We start from the raw sequence: 25,791 nt of genomic DNA on the forward strand, positions 1-25,791 counted from the left end.
CCCTCCCTGGAGGAGTGAGGTCCGGAGCGGGGGCAATACTGCTATAACCATCCTTCGGACTCAGCCCAACTGAAATGGGGGTCTTACTATCTGGCTTTGCTGGCTATTAACTGCAGCAAGGACACCCTAGAAAAGGTATCGGCCCAAAGCCAAAAAGATCCGGGTCTTAAAGGACCCACACACAAACTCACGCATTGCAGCAACCTAAAATCACCGGAGAGAAGGCTGACTGTCCTTTGGTGAAACAAGACTCACCTGGTGAGCTCTGGGGGCATCTTGGTGAGAGGAGGATCCTCTCCTGAGACTGAGACATTGGTGGGGGCCGTTGTTCTGAGCTGGTCCAGGCATGCTGATAAGGACACCTGGTGGGGGCCATTGAGGTGCATCCCTTGGGCTGTAGCCCAGGCGTCTGCCACACCCACTAGAGCACAGATTTAATCCAGTTCAACCAGGGCAGGCAACCCACCCTAGGGACTGGCCCCACCTAACAGCAAGCCCTCAGGCTACTTTTCAGCCTGCATTGACTGAGTGCCTTGATCCTCTACAGGCAGGCAAGGGTGTCTGCCTCTGTAGGGCAGGGCTTGTGTGAGGACCAGGTGAACTGTCGGGGGCATTGGGACAGAGATGGGGGCCTCTGCAGTGTGGCAGTGGGGTATGCTCCAAGGGGTTGAGAAGTGTGCATGGACCAGGACTGTGTTGACAGTGTATGTGGTCCAGAGGGGGATGAGGCTTATCAGCAGCAGAAGACTTGTGCTTCACAAATAGCCATAAAAGGGATCAGCACCACCTTCCAAAGCCTGAAACAAATGAGTGCCTCCATGCCAAGAGCTAGTCCCACTCAGCTGCACTCCTAAGAGAACTGACATCAGCCTTGTTGGCCTCAGGCCTATCACAACTGTATGCCCCTGAGCCTAGCAACCAGCTACACTGGGTAACAACCCAATTAAGAGGACACTTGCAATAAGAATGTGCTAATAGACTTTGTAGCCAACAGTGCTGAGGCCCCTCCAAACCGGATTTACAAACAGCTGGCCAGGGAAGGAAAGATCAGACTCCCTGGGTACCTGCAGCGGCAGCAACCCTGCCACAGCAGAAGAACACAAGTAGCCCACAAAGGGGTCACTCCTGGTTCTTATGATCTGGTGACGAGAGGGAAGCACACTGTTGGGCCTTATAAGGCATTTCATACACAAAGCCACTTCTCCAAGATCAGGAGACATAGCTGACTCACCTAGTACAAAGAAAATACCACAGAGAAAGAGGCATAATGAGGAGGCGAAGTAATGCTTTCCAAGCAAGGGAACACTACAAAACACCAGAAAAAGAACTAAGTGAAACAGAAACTAGTGACCTCCTTGACAAGGAATTCAAACAAAATATAATGAGGATGCTCACAGATATGCAGAGAAGAACGGATGAACACAGTGAGCACATCAGCAAAGAATTGGAAGATATAAAAAAGAACCAATCAGAAACGAAGAATACAATACTTGAAATGAGAAATTCACTAGAGGGACTCGATAGCAGAGTAGAGGAAGCAGAAGAACAGATCAGTGAGCTAGATGAAAGATTAGAGGAAATCACCCAAGCAGAACAGAAAGGAGAAAAAAAGAATTAGACAGAATGAGAACAGTGTAAGGGAACTCTGGAATAATATCAAGCATGCTAACATTCGGATTATAGGGGTCCCAGAAGGAGAAGAGAGAGACAAAGGGGCAGAAAATTTATTTGTTGAAATAGTAGAGGAAAATTTTCCTCACCTGAGGAAGGAAACAGACATCCAAGTTCAGGAAGCACAGAGAGCTCCAAACAAGAGAAGCCCAAAGAGGCCCACACCAAGACATATTATAATCAAAATGTCTAAAATTAAAGACAGAGAGAATCCTAAAAGCAGCAAGAGAAAGGCCACAAGTGACATATAAAGGGAAGCCCATCAGGCTGTCAGCAGACTTCTCAGCCAAGACCCTACAGGCGAGAAGAGAATGACATGACATATTTGAAGTGCTAAAAGGAAAAAGCCTACAACCAAGAATACTCTATACATCAAGGCTGTCATTCAGAATGGAAGGAGAGACAAAGAGCTTCCCAGACAAGCAAAAATTAAAGGAGTTTACCACTAGGAAACCAGTTCCACAAGAAATGCTGAAGGGACTTATTTAAATGGGAAAGTAATGACCACAAATAGAGATAAAAGAAAAAAATTATCAAAAAGACCCAAAACAACAACAAGAAAAAAACAGGCAATAAAATCATTTGAAAGATAAAAGTATAGTAAAGGTAGCAGATCAACTACCTCTGAAGGTAGTATGAAGGTTAAAAGACAAATGTACTAAAATTACCTATTTCAATGATAAGAGGATAATGGATATACACACACTAATCAAAAGACTATGTATGATGTGAAAAACATATAATGTGGGAGGAGGGGTGTGAAAAAGTAGAGCTTTTAGACAGAGGTCAAGCTAAAGAGTCTATCTACTCAATATAGACTGTTATATGCATAGTATATTAAATAAGATCCTCATGGTAACCACAAACCAGAAACCTATAACAAGCAGGAAAAAAAGTAAGACAAAAGAAATCAAACATATAACCAAAGATATCCATCAAACCACAAGTGAAGAGAGCATGAGAAAAAGAAAGGAACTGAGAAGAACTACTAAAACACCCCCCCCAAAAAAGTGACAAAATGGCAATAAATACATATTTATCAATAGCTACTTTAAATGTCAATGGATTAAATGCTCCAATCAAATGCCATAGGGTGGGCAACTGGATAAAAAAACAAGATCCATGTATATGCTGCATACAAGAGACACACTTCAGACCTACAGACACTCACAAACTGAAAGTGAAAGGATGGAAAAAGATATTCCACACAAATGGCAAAGAAAAGAAAGCGGGGTAGCAATGCTTATATCAGACAAAATAGACTTTAAATCAAAAACTGTAATAAGAGACAAAGACGGGCACTACATAATGATAAATGGAAAATACAACAAGAAAATATAACACTTGTAAATATCTACACACCCAACATAGGAGCACCTAAATATATAAAGCAATTATTAACAGACATAAGAGGAGAAATAGACAGTAACACAATAATAGTAGGGGACTTTAACACTCCACTTACACCAATGGATAGATCATCCAAACAGAAGATCAATAAGGAAACACTCGCCTTAAAGGACACATTAGACCAGATGGACTTAGTAGATACATACAGAACATTCCATCCAAAACCGACAGAATACACATTCTTTTCAAATGCCCATGGAACATTCTCCAGGATTGATCACATATTAGGCCACAAAACAAGTCTCAATAAATTTAAGAAGATCGAAATAATACCATGCATCTTTTCTGACCACAAAGGTATGAAACTGGAAATCAACTACAGGAAGAAAACCAGAAAAGCCACAAAAATGTGGAGCTTGAACAAAATGCTACTGAACAATGACTGGGTCAATGAAGAAATCAAAGAAGAAATCAAAAAATTCCTGGAGACAAATGAAAATGAAAACACAACATGCCAAAATCTGTGGGATACAGCAAAATCGGTTCTATGAGGGAAGTTTATAGCAATTCAGGCCTACCTCAACAAAGAAGAAAAATCCCAAATAGGCAATCTAAAAGTGCACCTATAGGTACTGGAAAAAGAACAACAAACCAAGCCCAAAATCAGCAGAAGGAAGGAAATAATAAAAATCAGAGCAGAAATAAATGAAATAGAGACTAAAACAAAATGGAAAAAATGAATGAAACCAAGAGCTGGTTCTTCGAAAAGATAAACAAAATTGACAAACCCTTAGCTAGACTCACCAAGAAAAAAGAGAGAAGGCTCAAATAAATAAAATCAGAAACAAAAGAGGAGAGATTACAACGGACACCTCAGAAATACGAAAGATAATAAGAGAATACTATGAAAAGCTATACACCAACAAATTGGATAATCTAGAAGAAATGGATAAATTCTTAGAAACATACAACCTTCCAAAACTGGACCAAGAAGATGTAGAATATTTGAATAGACCGATCACCAGTAAGGAGATCGAAACAGCAATTAAAAACCTCCCAAAATATAAAAGTCCAGGACCAGATGGCTTCCCTGGTGAATTCTACCAAACATTCAAAGAAGTCTTAATACCTATCCTTGTTAAACTCTTCCAAAAAATTGAAGAGGAGGGGAAGCTTCCTAAGTCCTTCTACGAAGCAAACATTATCCTGATACCAAAACCAGACAAGGACAACACAAAAAAAGAAAATTACAGGCCAATATCACTGATGAACATTGATGCAAAAATCCTCAACACAATACTAGCAAATCGAATACAACTATACATTAAAAAGATCATACATCATGATCAAGTGGGTTTCATTCTGAGGATGCAGGGATGGTTCAACATCCGCAAATCTACCAACGTGATACACCACATTAACAAAATGAAGAATAAAAATCACGTGATCATCTCAATAGATGCAGAGAAAGCATTTGACAAGATACAGCATCCATTTATGATAAAAACTCTAAATAAAATGGGAATAGAAGGAAAATACCTCAACATAATAAAGGTCATATATGACAAATCCACAGCAAATATCATTCTCAGTGAAGAAAAACTGAAAGCTATCCCTCTAAGAGCAGGAACCAGACAAGGATGCCCACTGTCACCACTCTTATTTAACATAGTACTGGAAGTCCTAGCCAGAGCAATCAGGCAAGAAAAAAAATAAAAGGATGCACATTGGAAAAGAAGAAGTGAAACTGTCACTCTTTGCAGATGACATGATTTTATATCTAGAAAACGCTAAAAAGTCCACTAAAAAACTTTTAGAAATAATAAAAGAATACAGTCAAGTTGCGGGATACAAAATCAATGTACAAAAATCGGTTGTGTTTCTATACACTAACACCGAAGTAGCAGAAAGAGAAATTAAGAATACAATCCAATTTACAATTGCAACAAAAAGAATAAAATTTCTAGGAATAAACTTAACAAAAGAGGGGAAAGATCTGTACACCGAAAACTATAAAACATTGTTGAAAGAAATCGAAGAATACACAAAGAAATGGAAAGATATTCCGTGCTCTTGGATTGGAAGAATTAACATTGTTAAAATGTCCATACTTCCTAAAGCAATCTATAGATTCAACGCAATCCCTATCAAAGTTCCAACAACATTTTTTACAGAAATAGAACAAAGAATCTTAAAATTTATATGGAACAACAAAAGACTCTGAATAGCCAAAGGTTTCCTGAGAAAAAAGAACAAAGCTGGAGGTATCACACTCCCTGATTTCAAATTATACTACAAAGCCATAGTAACCAAAACAGTATGGTACTGGCACGAAAACAGACACACAGATCAATGGAACAAAATTGAGAGCCCAGAAGTAAACCCACACGTTTATGGACAGCTAATATTCGACAAGGGAGCCAAGAGCATACGATGGAGAAAGGAGAGTCTCTTCAATAAATGGTGTTGGGAAACCTGGGCAGCCACATGCAAAAGAATGAAAGTAGACCATTCCCTTACACCATGCACAAAAATCAACTCAAAATGGATTAAAGACTTGAATGTAAGACCCGAAACCCTGAGACTTCTAGAAGAAAACATAGGCAGTACGTTCTATGACATTGGCCTGAGCAGCATAGTTTCAAGTCCTATGTCTGAACGGGCAAGTGAAACAAAAGAAAAAATGGGACTACATCAAACTAAAACGTTTCTGCACAGCGAAGGAAACCATCAACAAAACGAAAAGACAACCTAACAATTGGGAGAAGATATTTGCAAACCATATATCAGATAAGGGGTTAATATCCAAAATATACAAAGAACTCATACAGCTCAACAACAAAAAAACCAACAATCCAATTAGAAAATGCACAAAAAATCTGAACAGAGATTTCTCCAAAGAAGATATACAGATGGCCAACAGGCATATGAAAAGATGCTCAACATCATTAGCTATCAGGGAAATGCAAATCAAAACTACAATGAGGTATCACCTCACTTCAGTCAGAATGGCTATAATTAACAAGACAGGAAACAACAAATGTTGGAGAGGGTGTGGAGAGAAGGGAACACTTGTTCACTGCTGGTGGCAGTGCAAACTGGTGCAGCCACTATGGAAAGCAGTTTGGAGTATCCTCAGAAAATTAAGGATAGATCTACCATATGATCCAGCTATTCCAGTGCTGGGTATTTATCCAAAGAACTTAAAAACACAAAGGCATAAAGATACTTGCTCCCCTATGTTCGTTGCGGCATTATACACAATAGCCAAGACTGGGAAGCAACCTAGGTGCCCATCAAGGGACAAATGGATAAAGAAGATGTGGTATTTACACATGATGTGCTACTACTCAGCCATAAGAAATAACGAAATCCAGCCGTTTGTGGCAACATGGATGGACCTTGAGGGTGTTATGCTGAGTGAAATAGGTCAGAGGGAGAAAGTCAAATACCATATGATCTCACTCATAAGTAGAAGATAAAAACGACAAAAAAAAAAAAAAACAGCATTGGAGATTGGACGGGTGGTTACCATTGGGGAAGGGGGGGGAGGGCAAAAGGGGTGATTAGGGTCACATGTGAGGGGATGCACTAGTGTTTGGGTGGTGAACATGATGTAATGTATCCAGAATTTAAAATATGATGTACATCCGAAAAAAATAAAAATTAAAAAAAAAAAGAAAGGTGCCTTGAACATGTGAGATGTAATGTAAGTGACAGACTTTTGTCTTTTACTAGAGGTAGAACTGCTGGCATAATTGGTAATAATAGGTTCAACTTTAGAGGACTATCACACTGTATTGCAAAATGGTTATACCGTTCTATTTTCTTAGCTGCAACATATGAGCTTTCCAGTTTCTTCAAATCTTTGCCAAAACTTGTTTTTTTCCACTTTTTTTTATTGTACCCATCCTAGTGATTGCAAAGCGATAGCTCATTGTGGTTTTGACTTACATTTCACTGATGCCTAAAGATATTGAGCACCTTTTCATATACTTGTTGACAGCTTTTATATATTTCTTGGAGAATTGTGTGTTTAGTCCTTTTCTAATTGGGTTGTTTCGTCCTTTTCTTTTTGGTGAGGCTGATTGGCCCTGAGCTAACATCTGTTGCCTATCTTCCTCTATTTTTTTTGTGTATGAGTCACCACCAAAGCACAGCTTGATGGGCAGTGTGTAGGTCTGTGCCTGAGATCTGAACCTGTGAACCCCGGGACACCAAAGGAGAGTGCACGAACTTAACCGTTACATGGTCGGGCTGGCCCCAAGTTGTTCTGTCTTCTTGGTGTTTGAGTTGTAAGAATCCCTTATATATTCCTGACAAAATTCTCTTATCAGATACATGCTTTGCAAATATATTTTCCAGTTCTGGAATTCTATCTACTTCTACTTTGGTTGCCTGTGCTTTGGGGTCATATCTAAGAACGTTTTGTCAAATCCAAGGTTAAGAAGTTTTAATCCTATGATTTCTTGTAACAGTTTTTGAATTCTATCTCCTACATTTATGTTTTGATTCATATTGAGTTAATTTTTATAAATAATGCAAGAATCCAACTACATTTTTATGTGTTGCTGGATTCAGTGGGCTAGTATTTTGTTGTGGATTTTTGCATTATACTCATAATGGATATTAATCTGAAGTTTTATTTCTTGTTTGGTCCTCTGAATTTAGTATAAGGCTAATAATGGCCTCATAGAGTTAGCTGGGAAGTCTTAGAGTATATTCTCTTCTTGTATTTTTTGGAGGAGTTTTGGAAGGATTGGTGTTAAATCTTGGAATATTTGATAGAATTCTGCAGTGAAATCATCTGGTCCTTAGCTTTTCTTTGTTGGAAAGGTTTTTATTACTGTGACAATCTCTTTACTTTTTGAAGGTATGTTGAACTTTTCTGTTTATTCTCAAATCAGTTTAAGTAATTTTTTAGGAATTTTTTCATTTCATTCAGGTTATCCAATTTCTTGTCCTAAAATTATTCATACTATTTTATAATTTTTATGTGTAGAATAAATACTTATATCCCTATTTTCATTGCTGATTTTAGTTATTTGCATTTTCCCTCTCATTAATTTATGAGTCTAGGTAAAGTTTGTCAATTTTGTTGGTTTTTTTCAAAGAACCAACTTTTGGTTTTGTTGATTTTCTCTTTTACTTTTATATTCCCTACTTAATTTAACTCTATGAAAACATTGTTATTTCTTTTTCTTTGCTAGCTTTGGATTAGTGTGTTCTTTTTCTGGTTCCCTAAGGTTTATTTAAGTTCAAAAACCTAAACAATTACACTTGGTGCCTTTCTTCTTTTTTATACAGGCTTTTGCACGTATTATCTTTCTTCTGGGCAATACTTTAACTGAATCCCAGAAATCTCAGTACACTGAGTTTTTCTTTTCATTTATCTCAAAGTATTTTCTAATTTGCCTTGTGATTTGTTTCTCTCATACATTAGTTACTTAAGAATTTATATTTTTTTAATTTCAAGTTTTCCTTTTCTTATTCATTTCCAATTCATTCCATTATAGCTGAAGAAGATATTTTGCATGATTTCAATCTTTGTAAATTTATTGAGACGTTTTGTTGCCTAATGTATCTACTTTACTGAAGATCAAACACTGTGTCCTTGAGAAGAATGTATATTCTGCTTATTCTCCTGTGGTTGGAATGCTGTGTTATGTGTTCTATAAATGATTTACCTGATAAGGAGTTTAAAGCAGTGATCATAAAGATGCTCACTGACCTCAAGAGAAGAATGGATTAACAAAGTGAGAATTTCAACAAAGAGACAGAAAATATAAGATAGTACCAAATAGAAGTTACAGAGAGGAAGAATGAAATAACTGAAATGAAAAATACAATACAGTGTTTTACAACAGACTAGATAAAGTAGAAGAAAGCACCAGTGAAATTGAAAACAAGGCAGTGGAACTCATCTAATTAAAGCAGTAAAAAGAAAAAATATTCAAGAAAATAACTTAATAAACTTATGAGGCAACATAAAGCACACCAACATTTTCATTATAGGGGTCTCAGAAGAAAAACAAGAGCAAGAGGAAGGGTCAAAGAATTGTCTGAATAAATACTGGCTGAATATATCTTTAACCTGGATATGGAAACAGACATCCAGATACAGGAAGTCCTGAAGTTCCAAATAAGATAAACTCAAAGAAACTCACACCAAGACATGTTATATTTAAAATGTCAAACGTTAAAGGTGAGGACAGAGTCTTAAAAGTAGCAAGAGAAAAACAACTTGTTACATACAAGGCAACTCCCTTAAGGCAATCAGCAGATTTTTCAGCAGAAATTTTACAAGCCAGAAGGGAGTAGCACAATATATTCAAAGTGCTGAAAGAAAAAATCTGCCAATGAAAAATAATCTACACAGCAAAGTGGTGCTTCAAAACTCAAGGAGAGATAAACAGTTTTCCAGACAAGCAAAAATTATAGAATTCATAACCACTAGACCATCTTTATAAAGAATTGTTAAAAGGACTTCCTCAAGCTGAAACAAATGATGGTAATTAGAAATAGGAAAAATGTGAAAGTATATATCTAACAGTAAAGGAAAATATGCAGTAAAATTCACAATAATCTCCAGTTGTAAAGATGGATGGTTATTCACTTGTAAAGCTGATATGAAGGTTAAACAACAATGGTAGCAAAAACAACTGCAACTACAATGGTGTGTTAATGGATACACAAAATAAAAAGATCTAAATCTTTTATTTAATTATTTCTATGAACTTAAATTTTAAATAAGACCATATAGATCCTAATTGTAAAAAAGATAAAATTTCAATATACCTTTAGCATTTAAAATGGATTTTAATAAAATAAATAAATTCTCTAGAATTATCATAAGAACACACAGCAAATAATCATTTATGTAGACAAAATGCTAAGACATGGTACAAATAGCAAGAACCTATAGTATTTGAACCATGACCCACTCTCTCATTGTCCTCTCAACTCGATGTGACACAAACATCAGTACTAATAGGTGCAGACAAGATGAACTATTATATAGTGTCAAGAAGAAAGAGAAAGTCTGCATAAGCCCATAACAAAAACAAGATATTGAATCAAAAAAAACTATCTCCAAGGAAAATCTGAGGCTCAGATGGATTTTCTAATAAATTCTACAAATAATTTAAAGAAGAATTAATATGAATTGTTCAAAAATATCCTCCAAATAAAAAAAAATGAGAAAGCATTTACCAAGATATTCAGCAAGGTCTTGATATTAAAGACATGCAAAAACATGACAAAAAAGGAAACTACAGACCAATATCTCTTATGAATGCAGATGAAAAAGTCTTCTGCCAAATGCTAGCAAACTGAATCCTGTAATATACAAAAGGGATTATACACCAAGAAAAACTGGAATTTATGCTATGAAGGCAAAGTTGCTTTAATAGCAGAAAAATCTATTATTATAATATACCATACCAATAGAATGAATAACAAAACCTGCATGATCATCTCGATGAAAACAGGAAAAATCATTTTACAAAATCCAATACCTTTCGTGATAAAATAGCTCAGTAAATTAAGAATAGAGGGAAACTTTCTCAAATGGGCAAAAGTCATCTACAGAAAACCCACAATGACATCATACTTAATGGTGAAAGACCAAAAGCTTTCTTTCTAAGATAAAGAATGAGATGAGGAGGTCTACTCTCATCACTTCTATTCAATATTTTATTGGAGATTCAGGCTGAGACAATTAGGAAGAACATAGCATAAAGAAATCCACACTGGAAAATAAGACATAAAACTAACTCTATTGGCAGATGAGATCATCTTACATAAAGAAAATATTTGATAATTCACCTGAAAAATATGCAATACATAATTACAATCAGCAATCCAAAATGAAGTTATAAAGCAATCCCACTACAATGTCTTCAAAAGAATAAAATACTTAGGAATAAATTAAGAGTGCAAAATATATACTGTGGAAACTACAGATAATTGTGGAAAGATACTTAAAAATTTTTAAATGAAAGGAAAAACATATTCATAAATTTAAACACAATATTGTTGTGATGGCAATTGACTACAAAGTGATATATAGATTCAATTGACACGTCTATCAAAATTCCAGCTGATTCCTTTGAATGAATTGAAAAACTTATCCTAAAATTCACATAGATATTCAAGGAACCTAAAAATAGTCAAACAAAATTGAAAAAAAAAAATGAACAAACTTGGAGGAATTATATTGATTTCAAAGCCAATTACAAACTACAGTAATCAAGAGAGTGTGATATAGGCATACAGATAAGCATATAAATCAATATAATAGATTTTGGAGTCCAGCAATATTCTCAAACATCAATGATCAGTTGATTTTTGACAAAGGAATGAACACTCTTTTAAATAAATGCTTCTGGGAAAACTGATTATCCACATGTAAAGAATGAAGTTGAACTGCCTACCTCACAGTGTATGCAAAAATTACTCAAAATGGATCAAAAACCTACATGTAAAACTGGAACTATAAGACTCTTAAGGAAAATGATATAGCGGTAAAACTTGGTGATCTTGGATTTGGCAGTGGTTTGTTAGATATGATACAAGGAGAACAAGCAAATTAAAACTAGACTAATTGGACTTTATTAAAATTTAACACTTTTGTTCTATAAATGATACTATCAAGAAAGTGAAAAGATAGCCTGCACAATTCAAGAATATATTTGCAAATCAGATATCTCATAAGTGATTTGTGTACAGACTATATAAAAAATTACAATTCAATAATAAGACAAATAACCCAATAATCTAAATCAACAGATGCCATATATAGACTTTTCTCCCAGGATGATATACAAGTGGTCAACAAGCATTTGTAAAGGTGCTTAATATTCTTAAGTATATGGGAAAGATAACTCAAAACCACAATTTGAAAATTAACATAAGTGGAACTATTTTAAAATACAGCTGGAGCAGGCATTTCAGGGGAGCAGCCATGCTCATCCTGTTCCTTAAACCTTGGACTGGGCCAATATAGTAAATGTTAAAAGCAATTGTTTGAGAAGGTAGCAGGAAAATGAACATACTAATCACAAAGACTGATGATTATGAACTTTTTGAAGAGAGAATGAATAATCAATGAAAGTATCACCAAGAGTAGCTTAACTTGTTAAAACCAAAAGAATCTTTTTTCTTTCCTATTTCAACTCATGTAATTATCCCCTTCCGTTTCTCATAAAAACGTTTTGCTTTCATTCTGTAATTGAGACACTATTTGTGTTTCTATCTGAATCTATACTCCTCAAATTGCAATTCTTTTATCCCAAATAAACACTTTGCCTCTTAAATTGGTTTCTGCTTTTGAAGGTTGACATATGGTGTCAGAAACGGGACCTGAAGCGATCTCATCTTTGTGAATCAGCATCCTCTGGAACCGGGAAGAGTACCTACACAAGCCCCTTGTATTCACCACTTCCATGGACCATCATCTCCAACTACGAGTCCTCTCAGGCTCTGATCTCCCTCCTTTCAGTTGAGGTCATTGCCTTTTTTGGGATTTGTGGGCAACTGCCCAGCAGGAGGTGATTTCTGAAAGCCAGCTCATGGCTTTTGCCATTTAGAAGGCTTTCCCTATTTGGACCAGCTCACAAAGGCACATAGATATTGCTGTCTGGAAGGCTTTCCCTATTTATTTAGTGAGTACTCTGACTAAATTGAAACGGCTCCCTTTGTTAGGGATTCCCTTATTGCAGTCGGTCTTGTATGCTTTTCTTTAATGTGGGACATTTGATTTCTAATCATACTTAAGAAATACCTCCTTTGGGAACTGTAGCTAGTTTTATGCTCAAAAATTATGATCACTTCTCTTATAAATGTCTAACTCAATGGAACAAAATTACTAAGAACAATTTAAAATTACAGTGATCATTTTGGGGCTCTTTTGAAATGCCCAAACTTGTATTTTTACATACCAGACTTGAGAATGACATATTTAAGACCGGAAAAACTGAATGAGATCTTGAAATTACAAAGAGTTAAGCACACCACCATCCAGCACACCTGCTTAAGAACTATGGTCACAGAAGCCATAAATATTTACAAAAACAGCAAAATCTTACTTAGCTTGTTTCATGTTCTGAGAGCTTGGCTTTGTAATCAGCAGGTTGGGAGTCCCAAAATGATCAGACAGAAATGTGTGTTGCACCCCATTTTCAGCTAGATGTGGCCGAGCAGAAATGGAGAATGAACTCCATTTGCAGCTAAGGTTCCACAAAACTACTGCCAGTACACATGGGAATTAAAACCCAGAATTATAATTACCATTATGAGGAACATTAAAATTAGATAAGATCATTTAAGAAGTACCCTTAAAGGTAAAGGCATTGAAATGCCAAAATGACTTCATTGAAAGTTTTATTGCAAAAAAAATAATGAAAACTAAAAATATGAGGTACGTAAAAGAAAAGATTACAATAATAAACAAAAGTCTCATAAGTTATTGACCTCACAGACATCCTCATATCTACCTTTGAAGGAAACTCTCCATATGGGCCTTTCCCAGAGCTGATGAAACTCTGAGAAATTTTTTGGTAAACTGACACATCATTCCCTTTAACAACCAAGGTGGAACTAAAGTTACGAATTAATGGGTTGGTTAATATTGTTAGAAATATGTATTGTTTGTACTGGCTAAAGCCTGACAAGAGGAGTGACGTCAGCATCATGGCAGAGTGAACATTCTGGGATTCCCTCCCATCCAGCATACAACGCTATTCGTAATAGCCAAAAGTTGAAAAAAACAAATGTCAATCAACTGATGCATGAATAAACAAAAAGGGGTATATCCATACTATGGAATATAATTTGGCAATAAAAAGGAATGAAGCCCTGGTACATGCTACAACATGGATGAACCTTTAAAATATTACAGCAAATGAAAGAGGAAACTCACAAAAGACCACATAATTCATGTTTCCATTCACAAGAAATACTCAGAATATGAGAATCTTTAGACACAGCAACTAGGTTAATGGTTGGTTAGGCCTTGAGACAGACAAATATTAGGGGGTTCCACCTAAAGAGCAAGGTTTCTGTGTGGTGTGACAAAAATAATCCTAAACGGATCATCACAATGGTTGCTCTATTTTGTAAACATACTATGAAACATTGAATTTTACACTATCATGTGGCAATGTGTGGTATTTTAAACATATGTAAACAAACTTCTTATTTTAAAAAATCTAAGTATTGTATCCAAGAAATCCTGATTCAATGTATAATAGCTTTATCTCTACTTCTTGAGTCAAGGAGACTACAGACATAGTTGCCTCTCAATAGCCATTTCTCTTGACACTCTTCTAAAATATATTACATAACACAGGTGACTTCCACATGCAAGATCATTGATTAATAGCTGTACGATAGCACTTATAATAATTAAACAGACACTAAACAAATTTGTATAAACTATAGGTCGTCTACTTTTTGCTTTTTTAACTTGTCATTAAAGTACTGTGACTCTTCATATAATGCATTTACTTTGAGGTACAGGAGTTATATTTTAACTTTCTGATTGATTTCTCCTTGGATATGAACACAGAATGGCAAAAGGGAACTACAATTTGAAAAGAAACACTGCATTCCACAAGATGTCTAGGAAATTGATTTTCAGTTCTGCTGCTGCTACAACTGAGTTGTTACCCTACCCTGGGAGTGCTGGAAAGGTGTTGGTGTGGCCCACAGACTATAGCCATTGGATCAGTGTGAAGACAATCCTGCAGGAACTTGTGCAGAGAGGTCACAAAGTGATTGTTTTGACATCTTCAGCTTCCATTCTTGTTGATCCCAACAAACCATCTTCTATTAAATTTTAGATTTATCCAACATCTTTAACTAAAGATGACATTGAGATTTTAGTAATGCTACTGATCAATAAACAGACATATGATCTGCCAAAAGATACATTTTGGACATATTTTTCATTAATGCAAGAAATCTTTGGGGAATATTCTCATTGTATTGAAAATCTCTGTCAAGATCTTGTTTTGAACAAGAGACTTATAATAAAACTAGGAGAGTTAAGGTTTGATCTCATTCTCACAGATGCCTTTGGACCGTGTGGTGAGCTGCTGGCTAAGCTACTGAAAACACCTGTAGTGTACAGTCTCTGCTTCATTCCAGGCCATAAAATTGAAAAATATAGTGGAGGACTTCCATTCCCACCATCCTACGTGCCTGTTGTTATGTCAGAATTAAGTGATCAAATGACATTCATGCAGAGGGTACAAAATATGATATACGTGCTTTATTTTGACTTTTGGTTCCAAACATTTAATGACAAGTGGGATCAACTTTACATTGAAGCACTAGGTAAGCCATGCTTTTAGTAGCTTGAAGTCCTAATTTTCCTCGTATCTTGGAAGGTGTGTTTGTAATTGCCTTTTATAAGTGAAATGATGAATATATAAAATTATATCTCACTCTCAAAAATATTACAAAAATGCTTCAATTATAGGGTCAGTTAGAACCCTGTGGTCCATTACTAGTACAGGGCACTCCAGGAAGTCAAAAAACACAAATTGAAACAGTGAGTAGTTCTTTAAGCAATCATATATCCATTCCTGTTTATTTATTTCTTTGTAATAGCTTTTATTTTATAGTGGAGTTTGAGGCACACAAGAATATTAAGCAGAGATTTACCATATATTCTCTGCTCTCTAAACACACTGCCTGCTCTGTTCTCAACATCTCCCACCAAAGAAGAACGTTTGTTACAAATGATGAAAATACATTGACAAATTATTATCATCCAAAGTCCATAGTTCACATTAGGGTTCACTCTTGGTGTTCTACATTCTCCAAATTTGGACAAACTTATAATGTCATTTATCCACCTTTATAGTATCATACAGAGTATTTTCACTGCCCTACAAATCCTCTGTGCTCGTTTATTTATCCTACACATCAATTACGCTATAACTTTTTTCATCATTAATAAAAGGCATTAGAAATTTCACTAAATACTTTGACCAGAGCAGACACGTAGACTGAGAAATTGCATATGCCTAGCAGAACTGTCTATGGAGAATTGAGGAAATTGTGTCCCCTTTTATAGTTAAGATTCATTTAAAAAATAAACTATTTTGGCATGTTACCTGAAGGATTCCTTCACCATTGAGAGATATAATGGTTCTATCCAAGACACAGGTATCTATAATTTGGATTCTTAATGATTACACATTCCTTCACTAAATACTTACAAATCATCTGTTTTAAAGGCCTAAAAACTTGTTGAAGGGTGGACATACACATTATTAAGTCCATATTCTTGAAAACTAAGTCTCTCCGTTGAAGAGAAAATGAGCCAACATTCAAGATGAGCACATCCATTGCCATACTGTATGAAAACTTCCCAGCTCTCTTTCTTGAAATACATTTATTTAATACATAAATATTATTAAGCTCTTAACATGAGCCAAATGTCAGAGCAGCCGTACTCTCAGAAACCTCACAGTTTACCTGGAAAATCTAGGGTCAATTGAAGAGCCTTCTAAATGTAGAAACTAGACTGAGCACTCTAGGGGAAGATGTTTCCATGGGTATGGTAGGATTAATTCATTGAGCAGTTGAAATCATTGTTTACATTTTCATCTTTTACTTTTGCAGATTTACAAACAAATGTATGTTTAATTCCTTAGTGGCTTAGGTTTAACAACGGTTTATGATTCTGAATATCCTGATGTGGCCTTAGAGGTAAAAATCTATTAAACTTTTTGTCTATATATGTGAACAACATATATACAAAACACATATATACACACACATACACAAATTTGTATTTTCACACCACAATTTTAAACATCTTTGGCTATGTCATTCCTAGTTCCTTTTAGAAAAGCATCTGCTATATTCGCACTACAGTACTCTCATTTCCTCTACATTTGTTTGCTTTTTTCCACTCAGGAAGACCCACTACATTATCCAAGTTAATGGGGAAAGCTGAAATTTGGCTCATTCAAACCTATGGGATTTTGAATTTCCTTGCCCACTCTGACGTCATTTTGAATTTGTTGGAGGACTCCACTGCAAATCTGCTAGACCTCTGCCTAAGGTAATCTGTTCCTGTTTGTTTTGCTTGGTTTACTTGGCATTTTCAGTAGGAAGGTATTTGTGTTCTTTATTTAGTATGTCAGACTCACAGTGAGAGAGATATGGGAAGCTGGGTAAAGTGACCTGCCAATTAGAAACTTAAGTATTTCAATACCATGTAATTATCTCAATTTCATTATCGTTATGGAATAAAATATTATACCTGGAAGATTTTGAGAATAGGGTCAATTAAATTAAGGCCTCATTATTCAACACATAAGAAAGTATCGGTCATTCAAAGAATATTCTTAGCGTAATGCAGGGATAGTGCTGGATATGCGGAGAAACTCTAGAAATGATTTCCACCCATTCACCCCTAACATTCAACTTGGAATGATAGAATATAATCAAGTAATAAAAATTGCATGAAAAAATTATAATAAGGAAAGACAGCAAGCTAGAGAACATCCATCAGGAATCTTAGAGTCCTCAATAATTGAGACTCGAATGATGTGCTGTAACAGGAAGAAGAGCTGGAGAGAGAGAAAGATGTGAAAAGTAAAGCCGGTAAAGTAATAATGAGAGTGGCCAAGAACTCTAGGTTAGTCTAATAAGAAGAGGCTGAGTTAAGACACAGATCATGCTAGAGAGGTAAGTTAGAGACAAATGATTATAAAGATAGGGCATTAGGAATAATGAAATAATTCATAAGGGCATTAGGAAGCCAATGTAAAGGAGAAAAGGGAGAAATATGATAAGATTTCATTTTTAAAAAGTACTCAGGTGTAATCACGGGGTGGGACTACAAAGGGGAAAGAGTAGAAATGAGGACCATTTAAGAGATTGTTGCAAGAATTCAGGCAACAAAAGATGATAAAATAGACATTAAAGATATGACTAAACCTACCCTTATCATTATAATATCAACCTCCTATTTTTATGCAGTGGAAAAAATTACTTAATATAAATAAAAGTCTTAAAATGTTACTGACACATAGTCCGTGATACAGAGGTAATATTAATTATCTTTATTGTGATTTTCGTTACTATTACGGATATTATTAATAACGGCTGTGCGTCAGCTTATTTTGATGTGATTTCTCATTTAATAAGAACTGTTTTCCAATAGATCAAGATTATATTTTCTAGCTAAGTCATAGGGGACAGATATCCTGTGCAGTACTTAAAAGTAAATGTATAATCTGGCAATCAGACAAGCAAATGGAAATGCTAAAAGTTTTTGTGAAGGTGGAGGCTCTTCATCCGTATTCTAGCATTAAGGGAAGATCATTCCTCAACAATCTGAATGTGTGCCCCAACAATATTGGCAGCCAAGCCCAGTGTTGACTTGCCTTTGCCACAGCATTTAAACAATTCCTCATTTGAGATCCAGGAGGGTTTTCATATCTGGAGCATAAAAGCAATTTGCTTATCAGAACAAGTGTGTTGTGCCACAAACCAAGCCTGTGCTAAATCTCAGTAAAGAGTTCTCAGGGAACATGGTTCTCTATATCATGGCTGCCTGTCAAAATGATTAAAGAGAAAACATGCACTTCATATATATTAAAGATCATAAATTCTGTACATTTATTAAAGACTGAATAATTTCTACCACTTGGATCTGAAAACGTCCCACAGTTTAAATTTACAAAATAATTCTGTTAGTATATAGGATTATATTCCACATGAGAGAAAGAAGGAATCTTATGTTTTAAATTGATAGCATACCTTTAAGATATAAAGCAAGCGTCCTTTAATGAACTATTAAATGATCAATTAAGAGATCTTTTTTGTCTACCATTTGATTGGTAGCAACATAACACTTAGATCTTATTCGAGGGTTAATGCAATATCCCTTTTGATTATGAATCATATAGGATCATATGAAACCTTTCACAAGGGTAAAGGCTGAGGTAAGATAAGTGAAAGTTCTATTCAATCTAAACCTGCTCTTGAAAGATGCCCCCCTTCACTTTAAGGGAAAGTGGCAATGCCGGGAAGGAGTGAAAAAAGAGGAGGACGAGAAGGAGGATAAGGGGAAGGATGAATAGAGGTATGATCATAATAATTGGTAATAGCAACTGTTGGTATTAAGTTGCAGAAACAAGACTTGAATCCAAGTCAATGATTGTGAAGCCTGTCTATAGTCTTTATTATAGAAAGTAAGTTGTTCCCCAAACTATTTGCTTTCCATTAATTATTAGGATCCCAGAGATTATTTGCACAAACAATTATTCTTATTAAGAAATAAGACATTTGAAAAGATGCAACAAGATTTTTTAAAATGCTTTTGACTTCATAGTATACTTATATTAAACTATACAGAGAAAAATAATCAAGATGCACAAAAATGCATAAAAATTCACATCGAGGATATATCTGGAAGAAGAGTAGGGGAAAATATTATTTCCTTTTTGATTATTTTTCATACATTTCCAAATGTTCATTCAATGAGCATGTGTTATTTTTGTAAGGATGTCACAGAATGAAGATGACCAGTCCAGCTCAGTGATTAATCTATAAAGAGAGGTTATTACTACAGTTCTATAGGGGACAATCTTCTAGAGCATGGTTAAAGAAGGCTATTGACAGAGAGCTAATGAGACAAAACATCAAACACAGGTAACTATTAACATTACTAAAGGTTACTGGACTTGCACAGATTACCAGGATGTACAATGTTAGTCATAGGAAAGTACACTAACTTTCATATGAAATCATTGTCATCATGTGGAATTGTACTTTTGAAGAATTCTCAGGACAGTGTAGAGAATGCAAGGCAAAGTTTGAAAACTTATTACATTTTCATTATTCTGTAAAAACAGCTTTGAAAAGAAGCTTTACAACAACAATTAGGATGAGAAAGTATACTCTTTATATTAGAAGGATTAGATAATTATTCTCCAGGGAGAAAAGAACAAATAATGAGTTTAAAACAGAAAGACCAAAAATAAATGAATATGCAGTTTTGATGAGATATTCAGAAAACTCTTGGCTCCTCTACATTTTTTTTTTTTTTAATGTGAGAGTACACTGAACAATGAGGAATTATTCTACTATAGAAGGCAATAATTTTGCTTACTTGTCAAAGATCTGGGACTACAAGTCAGAATAATTCTGAAACAATTCTGGGCAAATGGATTCACCAGGACCTTTATATAGTTTGAACTGAGCTCCTCAAGAGGGTGACCAGCTCTCTGCTGCAGAAAGCCTGTTGTACCTCTCCCAATGTGGGGAAGCTTCCCCCTAGTGGGCTCAGGGAGGTGATGATGTGGGCCCCTTACAGCCAGTTACACATAGCACATTCTACAGGGATATTAATTTTATAATATGATTTCAGGGAAAAAGATGAAATACCGAAATAAGCCAGAAATATGGTCACTCAAATAACCAACTATATGTGTATATTTCTGGATTAAATAAAGATCTTAAGGAGGCCAGCCAGGAAGCATAGTGGTTAACTTCTTGTGCTCCACTTTGGTGGCCCAGGGTTCACCAGTTCAGATCCCGGCCATGGACCTACACACTACTCATCAAGACCTGCTGTGGGGGCATCCCACATACAAAGTAGAAGAAGATTGGAATGAATGTCAGCTCAGCAACAATCTTCCTCAAGCAGAACAAGGAAGATTGGCAACAGATGTTAGCTCAGGGCCAATCATCCGCACCAAAAAAAGAAAAAAAAAGATCTTAGGACTATTTCATGGAAATTCCAAATAGTATTACCAGTGTCAGGAATGGCAACAATTCTTAACTTCCAGCCTTTAAGAAGTGGTTTAAGTGGAGAGTTTAGGAAATTCTGACAAAGGTTAAAATGAAGCATAAATTATTATGAAAGTGAGAGGAAAAACAATGTTATTCCAATCATAACACACTTTTTCTTAATGCTCTTAGAGCAATAAAATATTAATGACTAAACAAAAATAATTCTCCAGAAAATCTGCTTAGAATAAACACAAATGTTTTAGTAGAACTACAACAGTGAAAATTAAAAGTGAGTTATGATCCTGCTGTGTAGCCTCCTTCCAAGCATCTATATTAGTGTGGGCCCTACCTTGTTTTATTCCAATTGCTTTATTGAACATAACAGATATTGCATTTTTTAATTGAAGTAACATTGGTTTATACCATTATATAAATTTCAGATGTACATCGTTGTATTTTGACTTCTGTATAGATTTCATTGTGTTCATCACCAAGGTCTAGTTGCCACCCATCACCAAACACATGTGCCACCTTACCCTCTTTTGCCTGCCCTCCACACTTCCTCTCTGTTACCCACCAACCTGTTCTCCTTATCTATGTGTTTGTTTGTGTATCTTCCACATATGAGTGAAATCATATGGTATTTGTCTTTCTCCCTCTGACTTATATCACTTAGCATAATACACTCAGGGTCTATCCATCTTGTCACAAATGGTAAGATTTCATCTTTTTATGGCTGAGTAGTATTCTATTGTGTGTGTGTGTGTGTATATATATATATATATATATCACATCTTCTTTAGCTATTTATCCATTGATGCTCACTTAGGTTGTTTCCAAGTCTTGGCTATTGTGAAAAATACTGCAATGAACACAGAGGTGCATGTATCTTTTCAAATTAGTGTTTTCATGTTCCTTAGATAAAGACCAGAAGTGGAATAGTTGAATTTCTGGATTTCTATTCTTACTTTTTTGAGGAATCTCTATACTGTTTTTCAGGTAACAGCACCACTTTGCATTCCCATTAGCATTATACAAAGTTCCCTTTTCTCTATATCCTTTCCAACACTTGTTATTTCTCTTCTTTTTAATAATAGTAATTCTGATGGGCGCGCAGTGTCTCCAGGCTGCTGGGTTAGCCAAGATTGTGGGCAACATAGCTATTGCCATAAGAGGAATGGTACTTGGGTAGTGAGCACCACTGGGTTTCTGAAGCCTCTTGTCTATAGTACCTGCATGATTCCTGGAACATCAGATCACAGACACCACCACTGCTTCTGGGGGACCAGGGTTTTCTATGAAGTTTCCGCAGCTGTCTGGACTTGTGTCTGTGGTGCCACCAACAGGTGCAGAGTCTCTGGCACCACAGCATATCCTGATTCCTCAGGTTACTTACACCACACACCACTGCTGGGGAAAGAGGTAGGGTTGTGTCACCAGTGTTGTTGTGGTTCCTGAAGCCTCTGGTCTCTGGCACCAGGATGATTGCTGGAACCTCAGGTGACAGGTACCTCTACCACTGCTGGTCCATTGGGTCTCAGAGGTAACCCCTGCTTCTGAAAGGGCCAGGGTTCTCAGCCACTACCAGGGGAGGGACATATGAATGTGTCACAAGTATCATCTCATTTCCTAAAGACTCTGGTCACAGGCCTCACAGAGATTCCTGGCATGTCTGGGAGCATGGGCTGCCTGGATTCCTGGGGCCTTCATTCATGGATTTTACCTCAGTTCCTTGGGCCTCTGGTCGCAGGCACAACCACAGTTCATGGAACCTCCAGTCTTGGGATGTGCCCCAACTTCTCCCCCAGTTCCATCAACTCAGGAGGTCCAGTTCACCCACCTTCAGATGCATAGCTGTACGGATTTCTGTGGGATTCTGATATGCTGTGCAGAGGGCCCTTTTTTGGTCTGCGAATGTCCTACTGCTTGTAACTTAGAGGGTAGAGACAAAGGGAACAACTCACCCCACCATGATTCTGATGTCACCTTCAGTATTGCATTTTTTACAAATTGAAGGTTTGTGGCAACCCTATGTTAAGCAAGTCTATTGGCACATTTTTTCCAACAGCATTTGCTCACTTTATGTCTCTGTGTCACATTTTGTTAATTCTCACAATATTTCAAACTTTTTCATTATTATTGTATTTCTTATGGTAATGAGTAATATGTGATCAATGATCTTTGATGTTACTATTGTAATTGTTTTAAGGTGCCATGAGCCATGTCCATATATGACCAGGAATTTAATTGATAAATGCTGTGTGTTCTGACTGCTCCACCAACTGGACTCTCCTCCTGTCTCTCTCCCTCTCCTCAGGCATCCCTATCCCCTGAGAAACAACAGTGTTTTAAAAAGGCCACTTAATAACCCTACAATGGCCTCTAAGTGTTGAAGTGAAAGGAAGAGTCACACATGTCTCACTTGAAATTAAAAGCTAGACATGATTGAGCTTAGTAAGGAAAGCATATTGAAAGCTGAGATAGGCTGAAAAGTAGACTTCTTGTGCCAAGAAGTTAACTAAGTTATAAATGCAAAGGAAAAATTTTTGAAAGAAATTAGAAATGCTATTCCATTAAACATGTGAATGATAAGAAAGCATAACAGACTTATTGCTAATATGGAGAAAGTCTTAGTGGTCTGGATAGAAAATCAAACCAGGCACAACACTCCCTTAAGCCAAAGCTTAATCCAGAGTAAGGCCCTAACTCTATTCAATTCTATGAAGGCTGAGAGAGGTAAGGAAACTGCAAAAGAGGAGTCTGAAGCTATCAGAGGTTGGTTCATGAGGTTTAAAGAAGATACCTTCTTTACAATATAAAAGTGCAAAGTGAAGCAGCAAGTGCTGATGTAAAACCTGCAGCAAGTTATCCAGAAGATCTAGCTAAGATCATTAATGAAGGTGGTTACACTAAAGAAGATTTTCAATGTAAATGTAACAGCCCTATATTGGAAGAAGATGCCATCTGGATATTTCATAGCTAGAAAGGAGAAGTCAATGCCTGGCTTCAAAGGAGCATCTGACTCTCTTGTTAGGGGCTAATGTAGCTGGTGACTTGAAGTTGAAGCCAATATTCACTTACCATTTCAAAAATCCTAGGGCTGTTAAAAATCATGCTAAATCTTCTCTGCTTGTGCTCTATAAATGGAAAAACAAAGCCTGGATGACAGCACATGTGTTTGCAACATGGTTGACTGAATATTTTAATCCCACTGTTGAGAACTACTTCTCAGAAAAAAAGATTCCTTTAAAAATATTACTGAATATTACTGCTCATTGACAATGCAACTGATCACACAAAAGTTCTGAAGAAGATGTACAACAAGATTAATGTCGTTTTCTTGCCTACTAACACAACATCCAATCTGCAGCCCATGGATCAAAGAGTAATTTTGATTTTAAAGTTTTATTATTTCAGAAATACATTTTGTGGGGCTACAGCTGCCACAGATAGGGATTCCTTTGATGAGTCTGGGCAAAGTAAATTTAAAGCCTTCTGGAAGTGATTCACCATTCTAAATACCATGAAGAACATTTGCGATTCATGGGAAGAGATCAAAATATCAACATCAATAGAAGTTTAATGTTGGTTCCAACCTTCATGGATGACTCTGAGGGGTTGAGTGGAGCAAGTGACTGCAGATGTGGTGGAAATAGCAAGAGAATTAGAATTAGAAGTGGAGCCTGAAGATTTGGCTGAATTGCTGCGTTCTCATGATAAAACTTCAGTGAATGATGAGTTGCTTCTTATGGATAAGAAAAGAAAGTGGTTCATTGAGAGGGAATCTACTCCTGGTGAAGATGCTGTGAAGACTGTTGAAATAACAATAAAGGATTTAAAGGGTTACATAAACTTAGTTGATAAAGCTGGCAAAATTGATAGTTTGAGAGGACTGACTCCAATTTTGAAAGAATATCTGCTATGAGTAAAGTGTTATCAAACACAATCACATCACAAATGCTACAGAGAAAATGTTCATGAAAGGAAAAGTCAATTGATGCTGCAAACTTCACTATTGTTTTATTTTAAGAAATTACTACAGCCGCCCCAACCTTCATCAACCACCACCCTGATCAGTCAGCAGCCATCAACATTGAGGTAAGATCCTCCACTTGCAAAATTATAATGACTCCTTGAGGCTCAGATGACGGTTAGCATTGTTTAGCAATAAAGTAGTTTTTAACTAAGGTATGTACATTGTTTTTAGCCATAATGCTATCACACACTTAATAGGCTATAGTATAACATAAATATAGCATTTATAGGCACTAGGAAACCAAAAAATTTGTGTGACTTCCTTTACTGCGATATTTGTTTTATTGCAGTGGTGTGAAACTGAGCCGGCAACATCTCTGAGGTATGCCTGTAGGTAATAACTTTATAAATGAAGAGTCCAGATATAATATTGTCTGAGAGCATTTCCTCCTCAAGACTGTGTACTGGCCCTATTTAATTTCTTGCTTATACACACAAACATACACATAGGCACACAGAGACACACATATTTACACAAGTATACATAATAGAGGAAATTAATCTCATGTCAACTGTATACTCAGAAAGGAAATGAGGAATTAGGTCTGTCATAAACAACCACTAATATAAAAGAAGTTGAGGTTCTTCAAAAATTTAAAAATGAACTACCATTTGGTCCAGCAATTGCACTTTTGGGTATATATCCAAAAGAATTGATATTGAGATCCTGATGACATATTTACACACCCATCTTCATAGCAGCACTATTCACAAGAGCCAAAACATGGAAGTAACCCAAGTGTCCATTGGTGAATGAATCAATAAACAAAATGTGGTATATATATATACACACAATAGAATAGTACTCAAACTTAAAATACAAGGCAATTCTAACAAATGCTACATAATAGATGAAACTTAACGACATTACGCTAAGTAAAATGGGCCGCTCACAAAAAGGCCAATACTGTATGATTCCATTTATGTGAGGTATCTAGATTAGTCAAATTCATAGACAGAGAAAGTATAATT

The 25,791-nt window shown here is 36.1% G+C and overlaps 2 protein-coding genes and 1 pseudogene across 3 annotated transcripts in view; all 3 read left to right on the plus strand.

Moving 5' to 3' along the window:
• LOC103542078 (UDP-glucuronosyltransferase 2B31-like) overlaps positions 1–25,791 on the plus strand; it is a 46,119-nt gene that overhangs the window by 16,650 nt on the left and 3,678 nt on the right. The gene's annotated exons all lie outside the window — the stretch shown is intronic.
• LOC103557632 (UDP-glucuronosyltransferase 2B31-like) overlaps positions 1–25,791 on the plus strand; it is an 88,929-nt gene that overhangs the window by 253 nt on the left and 62,885 nt on the right. For both annotated transcript variants that reach the window (XM_070614758.1, XM_070614756.1), the window contains exons 2-3: positions 16,954–17,101; positions 17,604–17,730. The gene's annotated coding sequence lies outside the window, so the exon portion shown is untranslated. The remainder of the gene's footprint in view (positions 1–16,953; positions 17,102–17,603; positions 17,731–25,791) is intronic.
• LOC103557637 (UDP-glucuronosyltransferase 2B31-like) lies at positions 95–22,638 on the plus strand (annotated as a pseudogene).

Source organism: Equus przewalskii, chromosome 3 (genome assembly GCF_037783145.1).
Source record: "Equus przewalskii isolate Varuska chromosome 3, EquPr2, whole genome shotgun sequence".
NCBI classification, from domain to species: Eukaryota; Metazoa; Chordata; class Mammalia; order Perissodactyla; family Equidae; genus Equus; species Equus przewalskii.